Raw genomic sequence first — 27,709 nt, 5'->3', positions numbered from 1 at the left:
TCCACATGAACTCTCGTCCTTCAGGATGCTACACAGGTCATCTTTGTAGCATGGTGTTCTGATTTCAAGAAGGTGAAAATAAGAGCTGCAAAGCCTCTTCACACCTAAGCCCAGAACTTGCATATGTTGCATCCATTATATTCTGTTGGTCTAAGCAATTCATAAAGCTAGCCCAGATTTAGTGTGGAGGGGGAGATTACACAAGGGCATGCATTTAGGAAGGCATATTCCATCTGAAGCCGTTTTGTAACAATCTACCATATACAGATACCTAAACTGAGGCATAGAAGATCTGAATAACTCACCTTAGATCAGACCATTTGTAAATAGCAGAATTAGGTTTTGAACCTTCTAGGCCTCTCATTTTTACTTCAGGCCAAAAATTGTATTTCCAGTAACATTGCTCTTTATCCGGTGTAACTTCCTTGAAGGGTAACATTTATTTATAGATATAAGTTTTTGTATCCTTGTTTTAAAAATTGCCCTGTAATTATTCTTGGAATGCCATTTACTTAAAAAGCTGCCTACAGGGAGTTTTAAACAACCACAATTAATATGTAATGTTCTGCACTTTGGTTTAAATGCCAAAAAAGATAGAAAATATGGATTCACATTTAGATCTTTGTTTTTGCCTTTATAGATAGAAAAGGTGCATTAAGTGATGTAGAATTGATTGCATCCATTCATTCTATGTAGAACAAGGTAAGGAAGGGGAAAAAATATGGTAGCTAATATATCCTCTATTCATAAAGAAAAAAAGATAAACTATAACTGTAGATAATTCTGAGAAATACACTATAAAAATGTTCTTAGCTTGTCTTTAATGGGGTTAGGTATGCATCTGAGACTTGAATGCATTATTAGAAATGATTTCTCCAAGCAAATAAAGATTTCATATCCTAGAAAATTAAGCTGTTGACCAGAATGTCAGATTAAACAGATGAAATATCATTTCTTAACATTCTAGGGAAAGTATTGGGATACTTAATGCAAACCAGAAGGACTGTGCATTGGTAAGGATGACTGTTGTCAAACTACAAAATTAAATATACAATACTTTATTAAGTGCTCAAAAGTTGATCTAAGTTTTCTTTATCAGCTGTTAAAAAATAACTAGTTTTGGGGTGTCTGGGTGGCTCAGTCGGTGGAGCATCCGACTTTGGTCAGGTCATGATCTCACAGCTCTTTAGCTCAAACCCTGTGTCAGGCTCTGTGTTGACAGCTCTGAGCCTGGAGCCTGCTTTGGTTTCTGTGTGTCCCTCTCTCTCTCTCTCTGCCCTCCCCCACTCAGGCTCTATCTCTCTCTCAAAAGTAAATATTAAAAAAATTTTTTTTAAATAACTAGTTTCACTTTGATTGGTCATCATTTTCACATTGCTTCCTTTCTCCAAATACTTTCACATATTTTTGTGTGATTCTATTTAGATTCATATACAAGGGAACAAACCAAAGAGAAAGTTACAGTGAAATGGGCTTAATAGGAGCAAGAAAAAGTAGAAAACTTCTGGAGCTATGTGGAATTTTCAAGATCGGTGAGATATCAGTTTGCAATTTGAGTCAAAGACAAAATATTTATTCACTTCTTGGAAATAAGGAAGTTTGTGCTTCTAGGATAAAATATGGGAAAATTAAGAGCTTATGGATTCTATTACCAGCGTTAGTAACAACAGCTTTGAGCTTGTCCAATAACTTTTGTTTACCCCAGTTTCTATTCTTTGTAATGGGTATAATACATGAGCATCTCTTAGGGACAGAGGAGGATATTTTTGTTCTTCCATAGATTTAATATAGGCTCAAGTGACAGGTAAAGAACACTATAGGCCACATCATGGTGTTGCTCTGTTCCTAGATCTGTGTCAGGTCTATATTGGACAGGAATGGGTGGCAGTCAGATGGAGGTGAGGGGAGTGGCAATGGAATGGCTGAAACTGGAATTGTGGCTGGGTCCCCAGTATGAACAGAATAGGGTAACTAGGCCATTTTCCCTTATACTGTCTTATGAGTCTACTTCCTATGGAAAAGCCCAGATGCTTCTAGCCTATGAACATAACTTATAACTGAGACAGATGAATTTTCTTATAATAGCCAAAGCTAAACTGAATACCCATTTTTTTTTCTTGGAAACCATGATTCTGTGTGGATGTACTATTAGAGAAAACCTAAATGGACAAATATTTACACTCAATTTAAGATACATGCTCACAGATTGTTTTTTGTTGGTCATTTTTACTTTATTTTATTTATTTATTTTTTAATGGTTTCAGGAGAATTTAGTGATTCATCACTTAAATGTAACACCCAGTGCTCATCCCAACAAGTGCCCTCCTTACTGCCCATCACCCATTTAGCCCCATCCACCCACCAGCACCTCTCCAGCAGCCTTCATTTTATTCTCTGTATTTAAGAGTCTCTTATGGTTTTCCTCTTTCACTCTTTTTATCTTATTTTTGCTTCTCTTTCCCTGTGTTCATCTGTTTTATTTCTTAAATTCCACATATGAGTGAAACCATATGATATTTATCTTTCTCTGACTGACTTATTTCACTTAGCATATATATTCTAGTTCCATCCATGTTGTTGTAAATGGCAAGGTTTCATTCTTTTTGATTGCTGTGTAATATATGTACCATACCTTCTTTATCCATTTGTCAGCCAATGGACCTTTCCATACTTTGGCAATTATCAACAGTCCTGCTATGAACATTGGGGTGCATGTGCCCCTTTGAATCAGCAATTTTGTATCCTTTGGATAAATACCTAATAGTGCAATTGCTGGGTCATAGGGTAGTTCTATTTTTAATTTTTTGAGGAACCTCCACACTGTTTTCTGGAGTGGCTGCATCAGTTTGCATTCCCACCAGCAGTGCAAAAGAGATCCTCTTTCTCCACATCCTCGCCAACGTCTGTTGTTGTCTGAGTTGTTAATGTTAGCCATTCTGAAAGGTGTGAGGTGGTATGTCATTGTGGTTTTGATTTGTATTTCCCTGATGATGAATGTTGTCAAGCATCTTTTCATGTGTCTGTTAGCCATCTGGATGTCTTCTTTGGGAAAGTGTGTGTTCATGTTTTGTGCCCATTTCTTCACTGGATTATGTGTTTTTTGGGTGTTGAGTTTGATAAATTCTTCATAGATTTTGGATATTAACTTTTAATAAAAAATTTTTTTAACATTTATTTTTGAGACAGACAGAGAGAGAGAGCATGAACAGGGGAGGGTCAGAGAAAGGGAGACACAGAATCCGAAACAGGCTCCAGGCTCCGACCTGTCAGCACAGAGCCCGACGTGGGGCTCAAACCCACGGACCACGAGATCATGACCTGAGCCGAAGTCCGATGCTTAACCGACTGAGCCACCAAGGCGCCCTTTGGATATTAACTCTTTATCTGATATGTCAGTTGTAAATATATTCTCCCATTCTATCGGTTGCCTTTATTTTTGTTGACTGTTAACTTCGCTGTGCAGAAGCTTTTTATCTTGATGAGGTCCCAATAGTTCACTTTTACTTTTGTTTCCTTTGCCTCAGGATGCTCAAGAATTTTGAGGGAAACTGGTGTAGATGCTTCAACAATTAAAGAATATCATGAAAACACTAGTAATCTTGAAACTAGATATTAATTATTCATTTATTCAACAAATACTTATTAAACAATTATTACTTTTGGATATTATAGTTAACATTGGAGATAGAGTCTTGCACAAAATAGGACATAGTCTGTGTTCATGGAGCTTGTATATGAGATGCTGCTAGCTTCAAAAGGAGAAACCTAACCTTTGCCAACATCAGTTGAGTGAAAACCATCACCAGGATCTAGAGAACACCGTCTCCACATAATGTGATTCTAAAGTACACAATAATAAATGCAGTAGTATATACACAGAGAATACTTTTGTTTTATGTAACAGGGACATGCACTACAGTTTATTACAGCCTCCATGCAAATAGTTTTTGCAGAGATATTTCAAAGGGCCAGATTTAGGAGTAAAATAGAAAAGCAGCTGTATTTATTTGCATATATTTACATGAACGCTGCACATTCTTCATTGGAAATTAGAATTTTAAAAAGTTACCTCAATAATGTAATTTCAAAGTTTTCTTTTCTCAATACCTTCCTATAAACCTATTTATGGTTTTTCAAGTATCCATATGAGAGGTTTGGAATACATATTTAGAAGCATTTTTTTTCACTAACCACATTAAAAAGATAAAACATTTACCTTTCGTAATGTCGTAGATGTGCGCATCTGCTGAAATTTGAGCCCAGGGAAAGGGATAGCCAGGGCAATGACAGAGTGGCTAGAGCTGGGAAATGAAGAAAGACAAAATTAGTGAGTCCCACATCCTCTTCTCTAATTCAGAGCCAGAGTTGTGGTTCCACCTGTAAGCCCCTTCATATCAAGAAAGATTGACAAGACTTCCATATATTTTAAGACAGTTCAGGCTTTCACTGAAATTTCATTTCTGTGTCTGTTTTCCAATCATGGTGTTGTAATAATTAACAGCAATAATAATAATAGCTATTACATGTTATTTCCTTGATGGCTGCCAGTGACTTGTTAAATGCCTTTGTCATTTTATTTAATTGATAGGGGAAAAAACAATGAGGTAGGTGGTATAATTATTTCATTTTCAGGTAAAGAAACTGACATTCACAGAAGTGACATGAACAAAGACACAGGGTTAATAAGTCGGCTAGCCAAGATTCAAATTAGATCTGTCTGATTCCAAACATTGGCATGTTTACCTCTACTTACCTTGTTAAGAAAAACCATAAGGCAATAATTAGAATAATCATGCGTATGAAAAAAGCAAACGCAAACCATTTAGATAGGAGTAGAGATGGCGTTAATACATATGTAAAGTATCTATATAAAAATGATTATACATTCTTTATATAAATCATGCGCACAGAAATATAGATAGCAAAACAGATTTTCTTTTAATTCTCACCCTCTGTATTGAAAGCAGCTAAAAAAAACAAAAACCCAAAACACAGCAAAAGCTCAATGATCAGCCAAGAAGTACTGGATAGGTAAATAGGTCTGGAATATTAAATCATCCTGTCAGCCCCTTTCACATTGACTGTTCAATATCATGATGAAGCATTCCTGTGTTTAAACTAATAGTTTCAAAACTTCTTGGTACCAACCTGATTAATTCATAAAAGAATCATAAAATCTACACCTTAAAAAAAGAGGATGAACATAAAAACTGCAAACTCTGGACGATTGCATTACAACTTGATTTTTAGCTCTTTAAATAATTTTACTTAGAAAATGACAGTTTTCATAATTCAGGAACTGGTTGATTTGCTTGCACGTTATGCTTGAGCTTGCCAAAAATATGTGCTTAAATTCTTAAAAAAATGAACACAAATCACCAGATTGAGAAGAGGCCTGACTGTCCTAAAAGACCAAACCAAAACAAACAAAAAAAGAGGAAAAAAAAAAACCCACTGCTTTTACATCTCTTTCCATTGCTCCAAAACCTACGCTTACCTTCTCCGTCAATTCAGAAACTTGACTCCAAGTTCCTCTACAGTCTGATTTCACTTTACATGCCTCACTTTATTTCCCTTCAGTCAAGCCAGCATCTTAACTCTGAAGCTGTGTCTATATACACATCTAATCCCTGCTTCACATCATTGCTTATGTTATAACACATAATGTGTCTGTTTATATGCCATGTCTTTTCTCCTCCTCTTTACCTACTGCACATTCTGTTTAAGCCTTACCTGCCTCACAAGACACATTTTGAAGAGTTCTATTACCCTTATAACCTATTACATTTAGAATCATTACCACAAAGCATATTGTATTGAATGTGTGTGTTAGAGAGAGAGAGAGAGAGAGAGAGAGAGAGAGAGAGACAGAGTGTGTGTGTGTGTGTGTGTGTGTGTGTGTGTGTGTGTGTGTGCACTTTTTATTTGGAGGGCACTTTGGCAATATAAAAGTGAAAATATGCAAATCCTTTAATCCCCAGTAATACACATATAGATAAATTCTTAACTGTCTGTATTTATATATGTACATGTAATAATATACAATATATGATACATGCATATTCATACATGCAAAAACTTCGAAAATAAACCTTAAGAGTTACTTACCTAGTTTGGAGACTGGATAAATGTTAACTTCCGTAATAGGGAGGTAGGTGTATAGATGAAGTTGGAAAATATTAATAACTGATATTTACTATAAACACAATGACAACTTCTTTGTGTTTTTTTCTTTAGTTCTCACAAAAACTGTACTGTAGTAAGTGTTATTATCATGCCCTTTTACAGATGAAATGTGGATGTATGTTTACATCTGCGTACGTGAATCACGAAGGACACACCAGATGTTAAGAGTGGTTGCCCATGGGGAGTGTGATTAATATTGAGGGAGACTTGGTTTTCACTATGTGCCCTTCTATACTGGTTTTTAAAAATATACTTATATTTTTAAATGCATAATAATAACAGAGGAAGACATCTGTTGAGTTTTTCCTTCTAGCTGGACTGTGAACCCTTTTTAGGAAGGAGCCCTGCTGTATCAAATTGTATTGATATATTCAGTGATGTGCTGCTGGAGCACATATTTTCATTGCAGACAAAATAAAAACACAGATGCAGTTTTCATAAATATAAATTCTTAGAAACAGCAAACTCTGCTTTTTTATTCGGGGATATAATATTTTACTTATTTCATATTTGCAGTGTCATAAAATAAATCAAATGTTTTTTTAACAACCATAAAGGAACTTATGAGAATTTGTTCAGGGTAGATACTTTGTGAGAATATAATATCCTTTGAAGTGATTCTGAAGTGAACTGTTCAATTTTTTTTAAGAATTTGAAAAGCATTATAATATACATTTATATGTTTAAACTTGTAGAAATTTTTACCTACTTATACCTGTATATTAAAGTATCAATTAGTTGCTTGTATAAGAGCCATTTAGAAAACCAAAACTCATGTAAAGTAATTCAGTATAATAATAATAATAATCTACTATGGAATATTAAGGTGTTGGAAGGCCTAGGGAACCGCCATGGGAAGACAAGATTACCTGCCTTAGGAAGTTACCACTATTTCTAAGTTCAGGGTTCAAAAGCAGGAGCTCAGGAGCGGGGGGCACTAAGCTGAAGCTAGAACCTTGTATCCCAGCTGTCTCGGAAGAACTAGAGCCACGGAGAATACCAGCTGGCAGAGATGATACCAAAATAGAAAGAGAAGGAAATACCTTGGTTTCGCTTTTCTGCCTGCCAACTCTGTGCCAGTGCCTCTCATTGGCTGAAATGGGCCAGGAGTCAATTTGCAAGGGATCTTGGGAAATGTAGTTTACAGAGGTCAGCCCGCCCCCAGTATGCAAAGGAGAGAGGAGAATGATTTGGGGAAAAAACATGCAAATAAACTACATTGTTTTGAAAACTTACCATGATACACAGTAGCACCTCCCACTCCTCCTTTCCTCTTAGCGCCTTTCTTACAGAGGCACTTTTCCTCTTTTAGCCGTTTCTTCTGTAGTTTTATTCATAGTTCTAAATAAAAGTCTGCATTGCTACATGGTAATTTTTTAAGTTGATGTATTATATATTGGTTGTCGATGATGGTGGAAAGATTTAGTTCTCTTATCTGCTCCTCCCTCATTCTTGCAATAGAATTGTTGCAATAGAATCATAGCATTTTAAAATGTAAATCAGCAAGCAGTGTTCACAACCTCATATGATGTACATATTGGTCACTGCTAAACCAAGTATCATGTTAACTTTTCTCATCTTGGATAAGTGTTTGGAAGAATAATCACTGTTCTTTTACTTCATAATTACTCGTATTTTAAAATATTTTTTCTCATAGTCTTAATTCTTCTCTATTACCCTAAAGTATCATCTACCTTTTTTTTTTAAGTTTATTTATTTATTTTGAGAGAGACAGGAACAGCGTGAGTAGGGAAGGGTCAGAAAGAGAGACAGAATCCCAAGCAGGCTCCACACTGTCAGCGCAGAGCCCTACACGGGGCACAAACTCATGAAACCTTGAGATCATGACCTGAGCCCAAATGGAGAGTCGGATGCTTAACCAGCTGAACCACCCAGGCGCCCCTCATCTACCTTTCTAGTTTTTATTCCATTCTGTTATGTTTTTTAGGAGAATTTCCTTTTGGAGCCTCCTTTCTCTTGCTCTGATCTGGTGACTGCTCTATAATTTAGCTTTGTGCTATCATCTGGGGCTTTGTGTCAGTAACTTCTTGCTTTGGATGCACTTTTCCTCTTTCTTATTACTTTGTTTTTCTGTGGTGTATTTGACAGGAATTCTCTTGCTCTCACTTACTTGCTTCTCACTGTCTTCTCTTTTCTCCTATTTTCCATGTTAATAAATTCCCTTTCTCCTCATTCATTTTCTTTTTCTCTATTTCAGGCATTTGTATTTCATAAGCACTTAATCTGTATCAAGCACTTAATCTGCATCCAACACTGAGTTAGCAAATAGGAACCATGCTATTTATTGGCCACTTTATAGCACACTAAATTTATTTCAAATAATTCTTTGGTGTAGGTCACTGATATAAGCCAATGTTCCAAATCTCTTTCACATTTGATCCAATTATCTTTAACAGTCCCTACTGCATATTTTCTCACAGGAATGGATAAATTGCTTTATACGGGTAATATTTTGAATTTTGGAGCACTTAAAAATTTTCCTAATTTATAAAAATACCTGTTATGAGCCTCAGTCCTCATAAGAACCTATTCTGAAATTACACATATTTGACAAACAAACAGTGTCATTCTAAGTATCTTCCTCAAGAACAGATGTATTCACTGGTAGAGTCAGGAAACCTGGAAATCTTCTTTCTCACCTGTATCCTATAGGCTCCTTATCTGTGGTTTCGCTTTCCGCAGGTTCTGTTACCAGAGGTCAACCTTGGTTGGAAGTAGCAGACCCAGTTTCCGACAAATCATCAGGTGAGTAGTAGCCTAGGGCTGCATCACACGTTGGAGTCCTACACCTTACTTCCTCTCCTCAGGTCAGCATTTAATCATCTCACAGCATCACAGGAAGAAAGGTGAGTATGAGACAATGCTGGATAATATTTTGAGAGTGATACCACATTCACACAACTTTTATCATAGTATATTGTTGTAATTGTTGTATTTTATTCTTGTTGTTAATCTCTTGCTGTGCCTTACCTATAAATTAAACTTTCTCATAGATATGTATGTACAGGAAAACACAGTGTACATAGGGTTTGGTACTGTCTGTGGTTTCAGGCATCCCTTGGGGGTCTGGGAATGTATCCTCTGAGGTGAGTGGGGGGGGATGACTAGAATACTATCTGACTATGTGCTCCATGAACTAGTATAAGGTTAACCAAATACGAGGTGTCGCTCCTTGGCTGTAACAGTCATTAAGGAAATGATTGAACCAACCTTTATTTATATCCAGTTTCTCTACTTCTTTATCTGGTTTCAGTCTGAGGGCTGGATGTGGCAAAACATAGCATGTTTGAATTGTATGGGAGACTTTTTTTTTCCGAATGATTTCAGAGGAGTGTGTGTGCATGTGTGCATGTTCTAGTGCAGCCAAGGGGGCAAGGGTGGTGAGGGTGGAGGTGTTGTTGAGTTGCCAGATGAGCCCATGGAATTTCCTTACCTAAAAATGGTTTAAGATTAGAATATTTCCCTGCTTAAGGAGTTAAGTTTTTCTTCATTAATGTTAGAGAAGCCAATTTATATTAAATAATTTCAGATATACACACCCATCTTAATACTTAATCTGTTTTAGTATTGCTGACATATAGGTCTTCAGAATAAATTTGTGGGATCACATATTCATTAAAATGATTTCTTTTACTAGTTAATTTTTATTATTCTTTAAAGAGCCAAATTAACAATAAAATTAACAGGATAACACAATACCATTTGTGAGGCAACGCAGTACGTTAGAAACAGCACTCAATTGAAGATTAAGCAATTAGACTCTAGTCCCATGTCTGTTACTCATTTGTTTTTTGGCCCTTGCAAGACACTTGCTTTCTGCTATGTTATTTATCACCCACAAGAAGAGGTGAATGAATGAAGTAGAATCTAAAGATCCCCAAAAGTAATTCTCTGATTTCTAATTTTTTTTAAATTAGGTTTATAAGTGCTAGACCAGTTCAGAGACATTCATGGACATAACTGTCAAACACCCATTAATACACACAGACACACACAGATACACATTTGAATGATTTTATAGTTTCAGGTAAGTGAAAAGTGTAGATGATTATTTGTTACCATATATATTTTATTTTATATAAAAATATTATATCTTTTTTACTGTCTCTATTTCTGTCTGTCTCTCTATCTCTTTCTCTCTCTCTCTTTGTCCATACACAGAATGGCCAAACAAATTAGCCAAAGTACAGCCTTTTGAATTCTAACAAATAGATAAGGGGTTAAATCTCCCTTGCTCCATTGCCCTAAGAAAAGGGGTTCTATATAGAGAGAGCTATTATTCCTAGCTTTGCTTAGGATGAAAAAATAGTACTTTATGTTTTTAAGTAAATGAATGTGGAATAAATGTATATAAAGGTCCCTGGTGTATTTATTGCTGTATGTCAGATGAACTGAAAACTTTTCAACATACGGAAGAATTACTCAAGATCTGATTTAACTAAAGGTTTCTGTTTTATTTCCTTTGTGTACATGTTTGGGTATACGATATGTGTGTGTGTGTGTGTGTGTGTGTGTGTGTGTGTGTGTGTGTTAATTTAATAATACAATTAATGTATTCTGTATTATATAATTACATACATAGTTGTATATACATCAAATATTTAATATAAGATTTATTTATTTTTACTTTAAAAAATTATTCTCTTGCAAGTCATGCAGTTATTGCCTTTGTAGAAGTTGATATAATGTACTTTGTTACACTGACAAATACCATCTTTCATGATAGGACTAACAGTACAGCCACATCAAAAGATAAAATAAGAACATTTAGTTGGTATAATGATCTGCATAATATGAAACCAACATTTTTATTCTGAACTGCCCATGCTTTATTATGCAGGCTTTATTTTGACATAAACATTTTTTAACACTCTTACCAGCAAGAATTAAAGATAGGAAAAGGGGTCAAAAAGGACATAAATTAGGATCAGTGCCCCTAATTTGGTCTACTCCCAGTGGTTCATGTGGAATAATCAGAGGTAAAAAACAAAACAAAAACAAAAACAAAACAGAATTCAGTGGAAAGCTCTGAACTCCGATGTACAGAACAAGATAAGATTCCCTATAGATCTCTCAAATTTTAAATCATTTTGATAGAACCATTTGACTTCAACATCAAATAAGATGCATTCATGAACACTATTTGTTCAGCTTGCTTCCAATCTACTTCTTATTATAGCTTTACTAGCCTTAAGTATACACAATTAAGAGCTTTAAGCAATGACAGGATAAATTGTCATGCTTTTTAAATGCCTTATTTATTTGCATTTGAAGATCTTAAATTAGACATGTTAAAATATGGCGTGCTTCTTGAGTTTTTATGGTAACTAGAGGTATAATTGAAGTAATTTGCTGTGAAATATTTAAAAATCATAGCAAATATATTTTCTTTGAAACCACTAGTTCTACATAATATTTTATAATCATTCTTTAGTTTTATTTCCTTTTCTGGTATTTTGTCATGGTCCTGTCTTATATAATATGAATAGAAGATTGACTTTTTACAAACAGTTAATTTCATTGCAAGTACTTCTTGGGACACCTGGGTTGCTCAGTTGGTTAAGCGTCCAGCTTTTGATCTCAGCTCAGTTCCTGATCTCAGGGTTGTGAGTCAAGCCCTGTGTTGGGCTCTACACCCAGTGTGGAAAAAGAAAATACTTCTTGATAAAATAAACTACATGTGTACTCCTAAAAATAGCATCTTAATAATTTTTTTCTAGTCATAACATCTCAATACTCTACTACTTTAAGATTTTTGGTAAATATTTTGTACTTAGACTAAAACTTAACCTTTGCTAATAAATGTAGGGTAAAAGTCAAAATCCTAAAGATATTAGAAGCACAGCATTGGGCCAAATAGAAGTTTTAATTCTACCAGCAGGACCTTAGTTTTGTGTTTTTCTAGTTTGGACTAAGTGTCAGTTTCCAAAGAAAGCCAGAAAGATAAGTTGATCACTTACTCAATAGTTTTACTCACTTTTTGTGGAAAGGATCTCTGTATCCAAGTATTTCCTTTTTTAAATTTTTTTTTCAACGTTTATTTATTTTTGGGACAGAGAGAGACAGAGCATGAACAGGGGAGGGTCAGAGAGAGAGGGAGACAGAATCTGGAACAGGCTCCAGGCTCTGAGCAGTCAGCACAGAGCCCGACGCGGGGCTCGAACTCACGGACTGTGAGATCATGACCCGAGCCGAAGTCGGACGCTCAACCGACTGAGCCACCCAGGCGCCCCTCTCTCCACTTTTTTTTTTTTTAATTTTTTTTTCAACGTTTATTTATTTTTGGGACAGAGAGAGACAGAGCATGAACAGGGGAGGGGCAGAGAGAGAGGGAGACACAGAATCGGAAACAGGCTCCAGGCTCCGAGCCATCAGCCCAGAACCTGACGCGGGGCTCGAACTCACGGACCGCGAGATCGTGACCTGGCTGAAGTCGGACGCTTAACCGACTGCGCCACCCAGGCACCCCCCAAGTATTTCCTTTTTTAAAAAAATGTTTATTTATTTTTGAGAGAGAGAGAGAGAGAGAGTACTAGAGAGAGAGGGAGACAGAAGATGTGGGGCTCAAACTCACAAACCATGGGATCATGACCTGAGCCAAAGTCTGTAGCTTAACCGATTGAGTCCCCCAGATACATCTTGTACCTAGGTATTTCACAGGAAGAAGGAGGAGAAGAAATCAAATTATTGAAAGAGAACTTAGAAAATGTAATACAATGAAGATTTTCTCAGAGAAAAATGTGGGTGAAGTAAGAGACACTAGGGTTAAAAAAACAAGTGATAGATGTGCAGGAAAGAATGTAAACTTTGGGTCTGAGAAATTATTAATATAATATGAGAAATTTATAAGGAAGAACAATGAAAATTGCTTTATATAAAGTAAGTTTCATATTCAGTTGGACAATCATGGAGGAACACGTGCTTCACCCTGCAGACTTCGGAAGGTCCTGACTCCAAGCGGTCTGACAGGACGCACACACCGTCTCCACTTGAGACTTGCTTTTACTACCGTATATTTCATCCTTGCCTCCCAAGTTATTACCATGATAATTGTTGAATTTCTCATTACAGAAAGCCAGGCTTTCATAAATATTATATGAGGCTATTATTGGCAGGCACAGTGTCAGTTTTTTAAGAAATATGGAAATTCTGTAATTTGAGGTGATTCATTATTTATCTTTTTTATAATTTTAATGAATACAAGTGTCTCTTATTCATTAAAAATAGAACAACAAAAATATCCATCTACCCATTATCCTCTTGATTGATCTGCCTCATTAAGTTAAAGATCCAGGCAGAGCACCTGAAAGCACCTTAATTCTTCTTCAAAGATCATCATCACACTGAAATTATTTGCTTCTGGAGATCATTAATTTCATTTTATGGATGTGAGGATTTTTTTTTCTGGATTGAGGTAGATTAACATTCCTTTTCACTCACCCCATTCAAGGAATTCTTAGTAATAAAGCAGAACGAAATGGCACATGTGAAACATCATTCATTTCATCTTTGGGGAAAAATCGTTCTAAGGAAAGTCTGGAGAGTAAGCCGAGAGTGGTTTTTTGATCTCATTGTAGGAATGATGATTGAGGTATTTTGTTTTATTTGACAGGAAATACATGGCTATGTATGTTACTTGTGCATACCAAGAGGTATAAAATGATCACATAATTACTCATTATTATTTAAATGCCGGAAACTCCTGGGATTGATACCTATGCCCCTGTATCACCTTTTAAGGAGCCTCTGGGCCTCTATCTACAATGTTTGCCGCTTGGTGCTTGTTAGAATGACCAGTCACTCCTAACTAAATTCAAATCAGTCTCCATGGACTGGTGTTTTGAGGGTTAGCAAAGCAAGACATCTAAAGATGGCTTGGTGATAGGAAAAGATTTCATGTTATTGTAAAGAAAATGCACAACTTTTAAAGATGTATTCTGTCAGTTCTCACTTCTGTAATTTTTTTTAGTGACTGTATGTACCAAATTAAGGCAATTGCTTTCCCTCAAAATTATCCTTCAGATGAGAGGATGTGTCCTTAAGAAGTTTCTCATATAATATGTCTCAATCATTCTGTTTTGAACAACAAAGTTCAGATTTGCTTGAAATGATTTCAAACTGTGCTAGATTTTTATGTTTTTTACAAAATCTAATCTTATGGGTTAAAAAAAAGGGAAAGAACTGTGAAACAGATTTTATAATTATTCCTAGGGTTGAGGTCTTACAATTGTGAGTGTTGGATATGGTTGTAAATGAGTCTTTTGACAATCACTTGAAAATCATTTGCAGAAAGAAAGACTGTCATTTGCGTATGGATCCTTTGGTTCCTTAGAATTTAGAACAAAGTGCTAAACCCAAATAGGTTTAGGACCATCTTCACAGAGAGTGGTGCTTATATTTGGCATCTCCTCTCTTCAGTCTCATTTTACACATAAGTATCAGGACACTTTTCTTGTCGTATGTTCCTATCTCTGCACACACCATTTTCTTTTAAATCTTCCTTGTATTTTAAAACACTTAGAAGTAAAAAACTACATGCTGTGGAAAAGATTCAGTAATACCTCTAACATCACTGTAATGGTGGTGATGATAATGCTATCTAAGGTATATGTGAAGAGTCTCAATGAGAGTGGAAAAGAACATTTCTGAAAGACTCTTCTGTTTTCTGAAGCCATGTTTGTCCAGTTTTGTAGCCACTAGCCTCATGAGCTAATTTAAATTTAAATTAATGAAAATTAAAGTAAACATTCAGTTCCTTAGTTGTACTGGTCCCATTTCAAATACCCAATAGCCACATGTGGCCAGTGTCTACCATATTAGATAGAGCAGATATAGAGCAATTCCATCGATGCAGAAAGTTCTGTTGGATGACACTACACCAGAGAATAATTTTAAATGTCTGGGTAATTAAAATAATATTATAAATAGATATTTCACTAGTACATTTATATGCCTATATTTCAAGCTCAAATGTTCAAAACATTTTGGAATAAAATGGGAGAATTATCTTACCTTTGAGGTTATTTTATATTTGGGCACACATAGTAATGTATTTAAAATATAAATTGTGTTTATTTTATTAAAAGTCAATGCCTTAAATGCTCCATGCAGTTTGTTAATTTGGAGACAAAGCTGATATTGACACCAAATTTTGAAAAGCAAGTGTTAAAGTCACTGAGTCTAAGGTAGTGAATATAGGATTTCATATTTAATAAAAGTTTTACCACTTTCATAATCCTTGATTTCATTTTATCATGACATTTACTGCTATAGGCTTCTGTTTTACAAAAGGGCCCAAGGGCACCAAATAACATGTTATATGAAAATGTAATATAGAATAGTAAAATTTCTGTTTAAGGAAGAGTGAGAATTGTATTGCCTTTAAGATATTTTCTCCCTGGACCCGATAAGCAATCCTTGTAGGAATAGAGGCCTCTCTGACCAGTGGATATAAAGCTGAGTCTTAATGGAATTTAGAAAAAATATATAGAAGACTAGTTTCTAAATTTAAATCATAAACCTGCCTAGTATTCTAGTCAGAAGTCCAGAGTTGTTTTTGCTTGTTTGTTTGGTTGGTTTTTGCAAGTAAATTTCTTTGGTTGTATGGTTTCCTGAAGGAATATTAGCAAAAGGCTTTTGCTGGCATTACATTTGGCTTTAATATTTATGTCAGGAAATAAAATGATTAACTTCTCAGGGTTCTCACCATCTCCTTCTGCATTCCTTAGCTCCAGTTCTCTCTCCTAGTTTCTGAATTTAGAAGGGAGAACATTTTTCCAGTGGAAGTCTTTAGAGATGAGCAGTCTTCACTGTGGAAGTCTTGTGCACCTGCTCCCCAGGGTGCTGCCCAGAGATGTAAAGGGGAAGCCAGGGAGGAAGTAGCATCTCAAGAAACACAGTGTAGGCGCAAGGAGGGTGTTTTGAAGGAGGAGCATTCATCCATCCAATATTAACTGAGCCCCAACTGTTTCACTATGTACTCTGTAGGGCCTCCACCTAAAACAACCAGCTAACAGGTTTCTGTGACTCCGCAGAGTTAATTGTCAAGCAAAGGCAAGATGGGCAAGGGAGGGGATAATCCAATAACTTAGGGAATGAAGATAGCATTGCTTTTGATGCCCATGACTTCAGAAGGAGTTAATGAGGAAAGGCAAACACCAAAAACAAACAAAAAACTTAGCCATCTTTTCTTGATCCTCTTTTAAGGACTGAGCACCTTTCATGCATTATCTTATTTAGTTCTTACTGCAACCTTATGAGGACTGTGTTATTTTCAGGTAGCAATAGTCTGGTAGCAAGGCTACATTTCAGGTAGCAAGGAAGCCTTGGCTTCCTTAGCCAAGGTGTAAGGAAGTTAGGTAGTTACCTGAAAATCACATAACTGGTGAGGTTTTTTTTCTTTTTTCTTTTTTTTTAATGAGAAAATTTTGAATTTGTCTAAGAGAGATTCTTTGGAAATTTGCGTATAGGCTCCTAGTGACAAAATTATGGAGATTTTTAGAGGAGGCAAGTAATTATATGAGAGAAATCAGAAGATTCAAGAGAAGATTATACCTTGTGGAATTCAGACATTCTTCATAGTGAGATATAGCTGGTGTTGATAGCAAATGGGGTTTGTGTTTGTTTATTTTTTTTGCAAATGAGGAAAGCCAGATTTATGTGTATATATACACACACACACAAGAAAAGGACTTAGAGAAACATAAAATGTTAAAGACTAGAGAAAAGGTGAAGAGATGGGGGGAAATAAGGCTGATCAGAGCTAAGATGAGATAGAAACTAGGGTGCAAAGTGGAAGATAAAGGATCTGGATCTTGATGGACTGTATCCTTCAAGAAGTAAGGTGATCACTCAAGGAATGAGGAGGAATCAATCAAAGAAATGAAGGTATTCTTCAAGGAGTTAGCCCTTTTCCAGTATTCATGCAGGCCAGTATTTCTAACCTGATAGAACCGGATACAAGGCAGAATAGTGGAACCACATCAATGGACCTGAAGAGAAAATGGAAGATATCCATGGGTAGGGGGTGACATCCTGTGAAGTGAGGAAAGATGTGTGAATTGTTAAGCCTGTGCCTGAATAAGAATTAGAAAGTAGCTTCAGAAAGAGAATTTATTTCTTCAACTCTGCACACATTACTTGAAAAGCAGTTAAAAAATAATATAATAAATGACTGGGGCACCTGGGTGGCTCAGTTGGTTAAACGTTCAATTCTTGGCTTTGGCCCAGGTCATGATCTCATGGTTCAGGAGTTTGAGCCCCTTGCTGGGCTCTGTGCTGATAAAGTGGAGCCTGTTTGAGATTCTGTCCCTCCCCTTCTTTCTCTGCCCTTCCCCTGCTCACTTGCTCTCTCTCAAAAATAAATAAGCTTAAAAAATTTTAATTAAAAAAATTTTTTAATGTTTATTTATTTTTGAGAGAGACAGAGACAGAATGCGAGTGGGTTAGGGGCAGAGAGAGAGGAAGACACAGAATCCGAAGCAGGCTCCAGGCTCCGAGCTGTCAGCACAGAGGTCGATGCAGGGCTCAAACTCATGAGCCATGAGATCATGACCTGAGCCAAAGTCGGATGCTCAACCGACTGAGCCACTCAGGCACTCCTAAGCTTAAAAATTTTTTTTAAAATAATAATCAATGACTGATTGACCAAGACATTATTCTTCTCATTCGGGAAAATGATAATATGGTATTTCCTTAGTTATGTATGTGATGAATAAAGATCTTCTTTCACATTTTGGAAGACCCTTGTGTGAATTTAGTCTCAGAGTTGCAGCTTAACAAAAGGAGAGCTAACTTCATGATAAAATATTTTCCAATTCTTTGAAGATATAGGGAAACAGAGTTTTATGGATTGATTTATAATTGAACAAGTAAAAAATAGAGAAAACTAGAAGGGCAATACTAAATTCAAAATAATACGAAATCTTGCTACGTAAGTTCCAAATATTATTTCTTTTGGCAAGTTGTTTCCCTTTCTCTGTTGTCTGTCTCACTTTTCTTCTTTTTTTGTATTTTTAAGATTTATGCTATCAGTTTCTATAAATGCTATAAACACAAGTATCAGTGCTGCCTAATATATGGTGATTACAAAACCAGTTTCATGGGAAATCAGAAGTTAATATTGATTCCCTTAAAGTAAAAACAACACATGATATCCCATAATAGAATACTTAATTTTTTAATCTATTTATCTTTATAAGATTTCCAGAGCAAGGTAGTAGAAAAGAGAAATGATCTCTATATCCTTGCTAAATAATGGGTATTCATTAAAATACATCAGTAATATTTTGGAAATTTTAAATTGACAATTTTTTTTATTTTTTCCAGTGTTAATCTTTATTGGATTTATATTTCGGGAACTACACTATTTTTTGATCAAGTAAGACAATAAGAAAAAAATCTGAACATAATAAAGGAGTAACACCCAGTGGTCTGGTGCCTTGGCAGTTCGATGGGTCTGATTATCCTATTTTTAGGACAGTCAAAACTAGTTGGCCCAAGTGTGCTCAACTCTCACAGGTTTTCTATTCTGAGTCTTTCTGGAGACCACAACTTCTTAAAAATAGTTAGGTCTATTTTGAACCTAAAAAAGGGTTTTAAAGCTTACTTCACCTGAACCAAACTCTCAATTCCCTCACAAAGCAAACTCATTACTCAAGTCATCTTGAATACATCTCAGAATTTTCAGAGTTCTGGAAACAAAGGTAAACGCTGACCTTCAGGATTTGTGTATTTAGGCCCCCAAGGTATAGAGTGCCAAAGTGCCCCAAAATGGGATCTGCATAGGGCTTTGGAGGCCAGATTGAGAATTTGTAACAAAATGGAGAGAGACAGTTAGTGTTTCCTACCCTTCTTTTTATATACTATGGCTTATTTTAATGTTCCAGGTGTTTAAGCCCCATTGATTGCAAGAACTTGTGAAAATGTGTCCTACTGGTTTTCAAAGCCATATATTATAGGGATTCCCTGTGCCTGGATTCCTGGTGTGGAGGTCTGTTTCTTTCCTGTCTCTGCTCTGGTGGTGTTCCTCCCTCCTGTGGACAGTGCTAGGGGTCCCCTTAGCTCCTGACCATGTCTTCACTATTCCTACCCTCTTTGATGTGGCTTCTTGTCTACATTTAGCTGTGGAGAGCCTCTTCTTCCAGTCTTCATGTTGTTTCACACTGATGTGGGTCGAATCTGTGGGAGAGATGAGCTTCGGGTCCTCCTACTCTGCCATCTTCCCTAGAAGTCCTGCTGTGGCTTATTTTAGACTATGATATGTCTTAAATGTCACATACTGGACAGGACTTTAAGATTAATAATAAGTAACATTTGTTGAGCATTATATGTTTTACCAGCACTATCTACTTAAATGCCACAATATTCCATGACACAGATACCATTATCATCCATATTAATGAGGAAATTGAGGTTTAGACAGGTTAAACTACTTGCTGATGAGATTATATAACTTGATATTCTTAAGTTACAGATGAGGACCCTGAGACTAAGAGATGAGAATTAATCTCTCTGCGGAAGACTAGATTGCTGTTAATTCTGCTCTCTTTCCCTCTGCCATGTGATTTTGCAGAACCATAGATGGGGCAAAGTATATTTCTCTTTCCCGCTGATGTTGGGTCTGACACTATAACTTCATTCAGCCAACACAGTTTTAGCAGAAGAGTGAGAAGGGCATGTCATAATAGCTACTTCCCTTCTCCCTTGACCCTTCCCCAGCTGGCCTGCAGACCCTGGGAACAGAAAAATCAGTGTCTTTGTAGGCCATTGAGTTTGGAGTGGTTTGTTCAGCAACATCATTGCGGCAATAACTTAATACACCATCCTTGGCTAATTAACTTATTTTAGATAAATTAATGTTAATACTGAACAGAAGCCAAATGCAAACTAGAAAAATCTGAGTTATCAAGTAAGGAGGCAAAAAAGTAAACAAAACCAAGAACCTAAGGTCTTTTCAGTTAAAATCAGAGAAGTACTTTTTTTCTTCATTGTAAAAACCACATGTAACCTATATTAAAGTCTGAATAATTGAAAAAAATACTCAGAAATAACCACTCTTTTGAAATACTACTAGCACATACTTACTCATTTTATATATTATACTCCAAATGAACTCATAAATTTACCTAATAGTAATTACTTTGCATATGTAGTTTTATATCATGTGTTTCCACTTGTAATTATAAAGTCTTACCCTATTTCTATAGATCTTATAACTTTAGTTTTTAATGGATGCTACATTAAGTGAATTAATCATAATTTACAATTTGATTATTTCCTGAGAATATATTCTGTGCTTGTTCTGAACTAGAATTACTGATTAAAGAGTGTAGACTTTTTGCTCATGTTGCCAAATTGCTTTCCAAAATGGTTGTAAAAATTGAGTGTCACCAGCAGTGTGTGAAAGTAATGCTACTTCACTGCTGTTATAATGTAAAATTTTTCATATTTATTGAGTTTCAACACTTTCTTACATTTTATAGCCAATATTTACTTAAAAATGTGCTACCTCTTTTTGCAAGTTGCATGTTCACATCATTTTACCATTTAACTAATGAATTTCTTACTATTGTTTTTCTAAATTGCATGATTTTTTTAAACATTAAAAAACCTTCTTTGCCATTATCCTCAGATCTATTGAAGCTTGTATGTGTCTATGAAAGACTATCTCAGGTGGAGATTTGGGGGAAGAAATCATAGGGTATTTGTACAGGCTGTCTCTAAAACACTTTATTGATTGATTGATTGATTGATTGATTCAATCAATCATTCATTCATTCATTCATTCATTCATATATTTATTTTTTTGGTGCAAAAAAAGTGATTTTATTAAAGCACAGGAACAGGACCCATGGGCAGAAAGAGCTGTCCTGGGATAATGAGGAGAGACTGATTATATATTTGGGAGTTGGAGAAGGTAAAGGCAAGGGGAAGTTTCCAAAGGGATTTTCATGTGCAAGAGAAGACTCACAGGATAATGGAGGCCAAGCTGTTGTCAAATACTTTAAATAGAGTTATCTTGGCTTATGGTGGGAGGTATGAAACTAATTTGATTTTTCCCCCAAATTGCAAAGTACTTAATTCAAATAGTGTTTATGAAATACACTTTATACTCTACATAGTTTCATGATGTCTCATTGGCATATGCTAAATTGTTAACTAGATAATTCTCTCTTCCTAGGTTAACTCCTCTTTTCTATAGCTATTCTTGACTGAACTTTTTAAGAACAGAAAACATAAGTGGCACTTCCTTTTATTTCCCAGTGTTCTGCACAGGAGGCAGTCAGTAAATGTTTATTGTTGTTGACACTGGAGTAAAACATGGAGAAGAGGAAAATCTCTAATACTCCATTTGGTACTCCATGTCTGTTACCCTGACTTACATCAGCAGTACCGTAAGGCATTTTCCGCATTAAACAACAAGATGTTGGTTATATGATAACCTCTGAGATACAAATGAATCTTGGGGCACCTGGGTGGTTCAGTTGGTTAAGCGTTGGAGACTCTTGATTTTGGCTCCAGTCATGATCTCACAGTCATGAGACTGAGCCCTGAGTTGGGCTCTGGGCTGAGCGTGGAGCCTGCTTGGGATTCTCTCTCTCCCTCTCTTCTCTCTGTCCCTCCCCTGCTAGTGCATGTGCCTGTGCACTCTCTCTTTCAAAATAAATAAATACACATTTTAAATGAATCTCACAGGTGGTTCCAGGTGTTGAACATTGAGATTTACTTTGGGACTTCAGGATGTAATGGATAGGAAAGAACATGGTCATAGGATTTGGAAAAGATTCAGAGAAGCAGCCTCTGGAACAAAGAAGATAATTGGAGTTTTAGAAAAGACTGCGACAAAGAAGGAAAAACTAAAAATTGAAATCAGGAAGGTTGCTAAAGACCATGTTTTAGTTTCTTTGTATGTCAAAGAACATGAGTATTAAGGTAAAGCATTTTAAGATTCTGTTTTATTTTTCTAACTTTCTTATTTGCATTTTAAAAAATCTCTCTTTTCATGTAATATTTAACAGTAAAAACCGTTTTAAACTCAAACTCTCTTAAAGACAGAATCAAAAAGAGAAGCACACTAAAATCCATTCTTAGTGTATCTGAAAGATGAAAGTCTGCGTGCTGGTAACAAACTGGGCCAGATAAACCAATCCCCAAAGCCTGGAGAAAAATTGCATGAGAAAGCTTCAGAGCCATCCCAGAGCAAAAGTGACATGGTGCAGATGTGAGCTGGTGGGGAGATGGCTGTATGTTTAGGATTTGTTGGCTATTTCCCTTCCTTTATGTATGGCTCTCCATTCTATGTTCTTTTTCTTCTTTGCCCTCCAGCATTTCCTGCCTGGTGGGTGTGTTTACCTCTTGGATCTCTTTTCAATGTAATATATTTTGCTGAGTGATACCAAGTATATGCAGATGATCTCCAAATTTATGGCTCTGAGTTCTGCCCTTTAATTATCTTAAATATCCCACACCTTGCTTCGAGAGAACTTTTGTGTGTGCCCCACCAACAATTCAGACTGAGTATTTTCAAAGCCACATTCATTATTCTTCACCATTCTTCATCAGCTACTTTTTCTATATTCCCTGTCTTAATTAATAACTTCAACAGCCATACAATCACTCAAGCAAGAAATATTATAGCTTTCTCAATTCCCTTCTGCTTCATACCTCAAATTCAAAAGTTCATATTCCATATTCAGGCCAGTCTTACTCTTCAAAATGTCTCTGAATTCAGTCTTACAATGGCTCCCATTTTGATGACCCATTTAAAGTCTTACCTGGAGGAGTACAGCAAGTTTCTATTTTACTCATCTTTATCTTTTTGATATATGATCCATTCTCACTTGTACTGAACATATTTCTTTGCATTGAGGAGGGCAGTTGTTGGGATGAGCACTGGGTGTTGTATGTAAGCGATGAACCATAGGAATCTACCCCAAAAACCAAGAGCACACTTTACACACTGTATATTAGCCAATTTGACAATAAATTATATTAAAGAAATAAAATGAAAATCTGATAGTGATTAATGTTGGCACTTTGTCTACTGTATAAAATTCAAGACATGGCGTCCACCTACTTTTCAACCTCATTACTTGCCACACACATTCATGCTTTCTAAACTTAAGCCATGCCAGGCTGTTTTCCTTTTCTAAATATGTTATGCTGAGTCAGTTTCCGTTACTATATGAGTGGTTCCAATAAACTCATCAAGGCGGAATTAATCCTTCTCTCTTGTATTTTCCCATATCACATTCTCTTATAGTGAGTAGCACTCAGAGTTGTTTATACAATAGTAGTATTTGTCTGTGTAGCTTCAGAAACACACGCTAATTGAAGGCAGATCCACTGGGATCTCTCCATCCTTATACCCTCAGGTGCCTTCTCTAAAATGTACCACAGCAGTTTGCACATAGGAGGTGTACTGTGAATGTGCTTTATTGAATTGAATGTCGCCTTCTGTTTATCTAAAAGACTCCACTTAGAGCTCTAGCTCTCAGGTAGTCTCCTCTCCCGGATTTGAAACATCAAAACCCATGCGTATGCACATAGAAAATAACTCAAACAATACATAAAAAAAATTCTTACCTGTGGTTACCTCTGGAGAGAAAGATTGGGTGGAGGGGTGCAGGGTTAAACTTAACTTTTTCACTTCACGGTTTTCTGTACCTTTTACAATATTATACTATTTATTTTATAAGATTAAAGTAAGTGAAACTCCTCAGCCCCTGTCTCAAACCCAGTCATGCTTGTTTAAAGACTTGAATATACTTTAAACAAATCTGATGTTGATTCAAGAATATGTTTCAAGAGTGGAGAATTATAGAATCCTGCTGTCTACCTTTTTTATTAATCAGAAAGTTTTATCATGTCAAATTTCTAAGGGAAAAACTGCCCTGAGAAGTGTTTAAAATTTCTTGAATGTGCACATTAAAACATTACTCCAGACTTTAAAACAAAAAGGTAAAATTGAATGTCTATAGCTTACCAATTGCTGTAACTTCTAAATATTTAAAAACATAACTGTTTGATTTGTATGATTATAATTTGAATAACTTCTGTTTAAGAATTTTTTTCTTTATACCTCTCCATAAGGCTGAGAAAAAAACAATTGTTGTTAACATATTTAACCCAAGATACAGTGTGTCATTTGTGTCATAATTGTAAAAAAAGTTATTTAGGAATATCTATAATTAGTCTATCTATAATTTAAAATATATGAAGAGTAAGATCATAAAAGGAGTGTTACACACAATACTTTTAATGAGCCATAAACTTACCCTCTGTGAAAGTGCTGGCTTTGGATGGGTCTTATACATAATTTGTAACTTCAATGATAGGATCTTCCTACTTCCTTTTACCCTTCTATAATTAGAGATGTATGAAACATAAATTATTCTTTTAATTTATTGTTCACGTTGAAGAATTACATGTCATGAAATCCCTTGGTATCTTACTATTTTACCAACAGTGATCGTGAGATAAAGAAGATGGTTCTAAGAACAGCTTGAGCTCCTTCTCAGAAGTCGACACTAACCTCCTGAGAGCACATGTAGAAGGGAAGGAGCTGGCAAATTAGGAAATTACAGATAAAGCCTCAGTGCCTTCGCTAGGCATACAACACTCAGCCTAACTAAGTAAATGTTACTTCCTTCCCCAGAAGACCCTGCACTATTTTAGGAACAGAAGATCAATTGTAGGATTTTTGTGAGGCTAAAAAAATTATTGGTAAGTCTGATTTCCTTGATATCCTAATTAAAGCAGAGTTTAGATTCTTGAAAGAAAATCATTTCATTTAACTCCAAACTGGGGAAAAAAATACTCTGGGCCCATTCCATCTTGTTATGCTTTATTTATTGTTCTGTACTTTTCATGTTTCTACATTTTTGCGTTGGTGCTCAGAATATGTCTTAATAAGTGCCTTTTGGAACTGAAATTTTTTGTGTTAAACTAGAATCTTTAGTGTAACCGTTTTAGATGACTACGTAATACTGGATGTCAACATTACTTGTTTTGGTGACATGGTTTGCATCTGACTTAAAGCATGTGCATCAAAATGTTTATCACTACAAAATAAGAAATAAGGGCCACTTTATTTTGAGTTAAGCAACAATAATAACCAGAGATTTAATCTGACAGGAATTTTCTTCACGGTGATTATTGCTTATTGTGATTTGTCACAGACGCGTGTGATCTTAGCACAAAAACTTGACTTAAATGGCAGGTTTATATTTTCTTTTCCTCGCTTGCTAAAAGGGTATCAATCTCATGATTTTTGTTTTGTCTCTTTTTTTAATTGAGGTATAATTTATATACAGTCACCACAAACAAGATAGTGAACATAACACTCTCGTGGTTGTGAAATGAAAAGATATGTAACATTTTCTATAGTGCTTTCACTGTCACGGAGAGTATAGCACATTGCAAACAAGCAGGCAGTGTGGAGTAAAGCATAATTGTAAACTGCCTCCAGGGTAAACTGCCTTCCACCCTCTCATCCCTAACCCCAAACCGACACTCATCTCTACCTCACATCTTCGAGGAGCTGTTCATCTCTCCAGTTCCTGAAGATACTGGTAGGCATTCTACTTAATGGGGTCTTTACACAATGTAGTACTTGGATAGAAGTAGTGGGCAAAAATTTGGAGTGAATTAGGAAAAATAAAAAACATGATTGACAATGGGAATCCAATAACATGTGTCATCTGTTCTGATCACATTATTTTCCTTAGGCAGAGACTCTGACAGCTTAAGGACCAAAATGTATAGGTATTGTTTTGGTTACCTGCCTTTTTAAATTTTACTGTAATTACAAGGGAAAAGAATAAGGCAGATAAAGGAGTACAGCTACTTATATAGAAAATTCCGCTTATTGGGGATTGTTTCATCATATTATTAGAGAATATACAACACATTGTTTTATATCATAAGTCGCAGGATGATGTAAAAAGAACTTAAGGAACCTGGAAATAGAAGACGTGTGTGTAAGTCATTTTTACTGTCTAGTGACTATGGACAAGTGACTTTTTTTTTTCCAGAGGTTCAACTACTTCATTATGAAATGAGGTCGTTAGCTAGATCAGGGGTCAGCAGCTCTTTCTGTAAGGGCTAGTTTACTTTTGCTCTGTGGGCCCTGCAGTCTCAGTTGCAGCTACTCAACTGGGCCACTGGAGTGTGAAAGCAGCCATAGACTACACTTAAATGAATGAGTGAATGAGCAAGGGAGTGGCTGTGTTATAATGAAATTTTATTTACAGAACCAGGCTGTGGGCAGCAGTTTGTTGACCCTTGAACTAGATAATTTCTAAAACTCTTTTCAAGTATAAATGCTGCTTATTGCATTAAGAATGTGCATATTTTCTAAGCATCAGAAGTTGTCATAGAATTTTATTACTGAAAGACATCCCAAGAGCTGATTTAGTTCCTCTGTCTACTCAAGCAAGATTATACTTCCATCACCAATGAAGACAGTTATTCACCTACCTGATCTAGTAAAAACATAAATCTCCCTTTACACTCTTTTTTTTTTGTAAACTGAGTAGATAATAGATAATATATCCAGGGCTAGTGTAAGAATTTGGAAATCTCTTTAATGGCTTTAGGCTGAATATCTTGCCATTTTTAAAATTGACTTTACACATGATAGAAGATAGAAGAATGATAGATCTCTTTTGCATTATTCTTATAGCTTCAAACTCTATGAAACCATTCTTTCTCTTAATAGATCTAAACATTATAAAATTTTTCTTCCATACAAAGAAATTGTCATAAATGGAATTTGTTAGATATGGAATATAGATTTAATAGATGACGAATCATAGCTCCTCTGTGAGCTCTTCAAGTTTTTCACTCTGTTTATCTTTTTTATTTACATTATTTTGTGAGCTTTATAAACAAAACAAAAAGTACCCAAGACAACGTAGTAATCAGAGATTTCATGTAGTAAAAAGTACTGGAATAATCTAGTCTTAAAAAAAATTTATGATCATTGCGACTTCATAGTATAAAAAATTCATTGATATAACTAACCTTAATTCAAAATAGATAGAAAAATGTGATATAATTATAGGATGTATTACATCACCTAAAGTTAGCATTAAATTTTACTTCTCTAATTTTGGCCTCAATATACAAATAACTATTTAGCTTTGTAAATGAATTGATTTTCCTAAATTATATTTAGTGTTTATTAAATATATTTTACTCTGCTATTAATTGGGTAAATGCATACATAAAGCTGCGTTAAAATTCTAAAGAGACAATACTCCCTAAGATTAGTTTAAATTTCCTCCAAGGCCCACAAATATTTGTCCTAGCCAAGCAGAAAGTGTAACCAAAAAAAAAAAAAAAAAAGATATTGGAAGGCATTCCTGTTTTCATCTTCAAAAATCTTCTCTTCAAATGTTCTTTTTCTATTAAAGTTGAACTCAAAATTCATTAGCTTTCATTGCCTAACCTTATGAAGCTTTGTTCAAGTTAACAACAAATTCTATCAGGGCTGGAA

The 27,709-nt window shown here is 35.5% G+C and overlaps 2 long non-coding RNA genes across 7 annotated transcripts in view; one reads left to right on the top strand and one right to left on the bottom strand.

The window, feature by feature from the left end:
* The window catches only part of LOC123384777, a 489,335-nt gene that overhangs the window by 167,983 nt on the left and 293,643 nt on the right, over nt 1-27,709 (top strand). For 4 of the 6 annotated variants that reach the window (XR_006596304.1, XR_006596307.1, XR_006596310.1 and 1 more), the window contains exon 2: nt 8,890-8,952. This is a non-coding gene — a long non-coding RNA (uncharacterized LOC123384777). Of the gene's footprint in view, nt 1-8,889; nt 8,953-21,775; nt 24,934-27,709 lie in introns of those variants that run through there. The other 2 variants (XR_006596311.1, XR_006596309.1) reach the window with 2 other exon arrangements.
* On the bottom strand, nt 3,337-7,244 carry LOC109498740. Its single transcript, XR_002741468.2, has 4 exons — nt 7,056-7,244; nt 6,109-6,135; nt 4,217-4,301; nt 3,337-3,560 (listed from the first exon to the last, which is right to left on the bottom strand). It is a non-coding gene; the product is annotated as an uncharacterized LOC109498740 (long non-coding RNA).

The sequence above is a fragment of the Felis catus genome, chromosome B1 (genome assembly GCF_018350175.1).
Source record: "Felis catus isolate Fca126 chromosome B1, F.catus_Fca126_mat1.0, whole genome shotgun sequence".
Classification (NCBI taxonomy): domain Eukaryota; kingdom Metazoa; phylum Chordata; class Mammalia; order Carnivora; family Felidae; genus Felis; species Felis catus.
The sequence above is the reverse complement of the archived record's forward strand: the minus strand, read 5'-3'. Positions and strand labels throughout refer to the sequence as shown.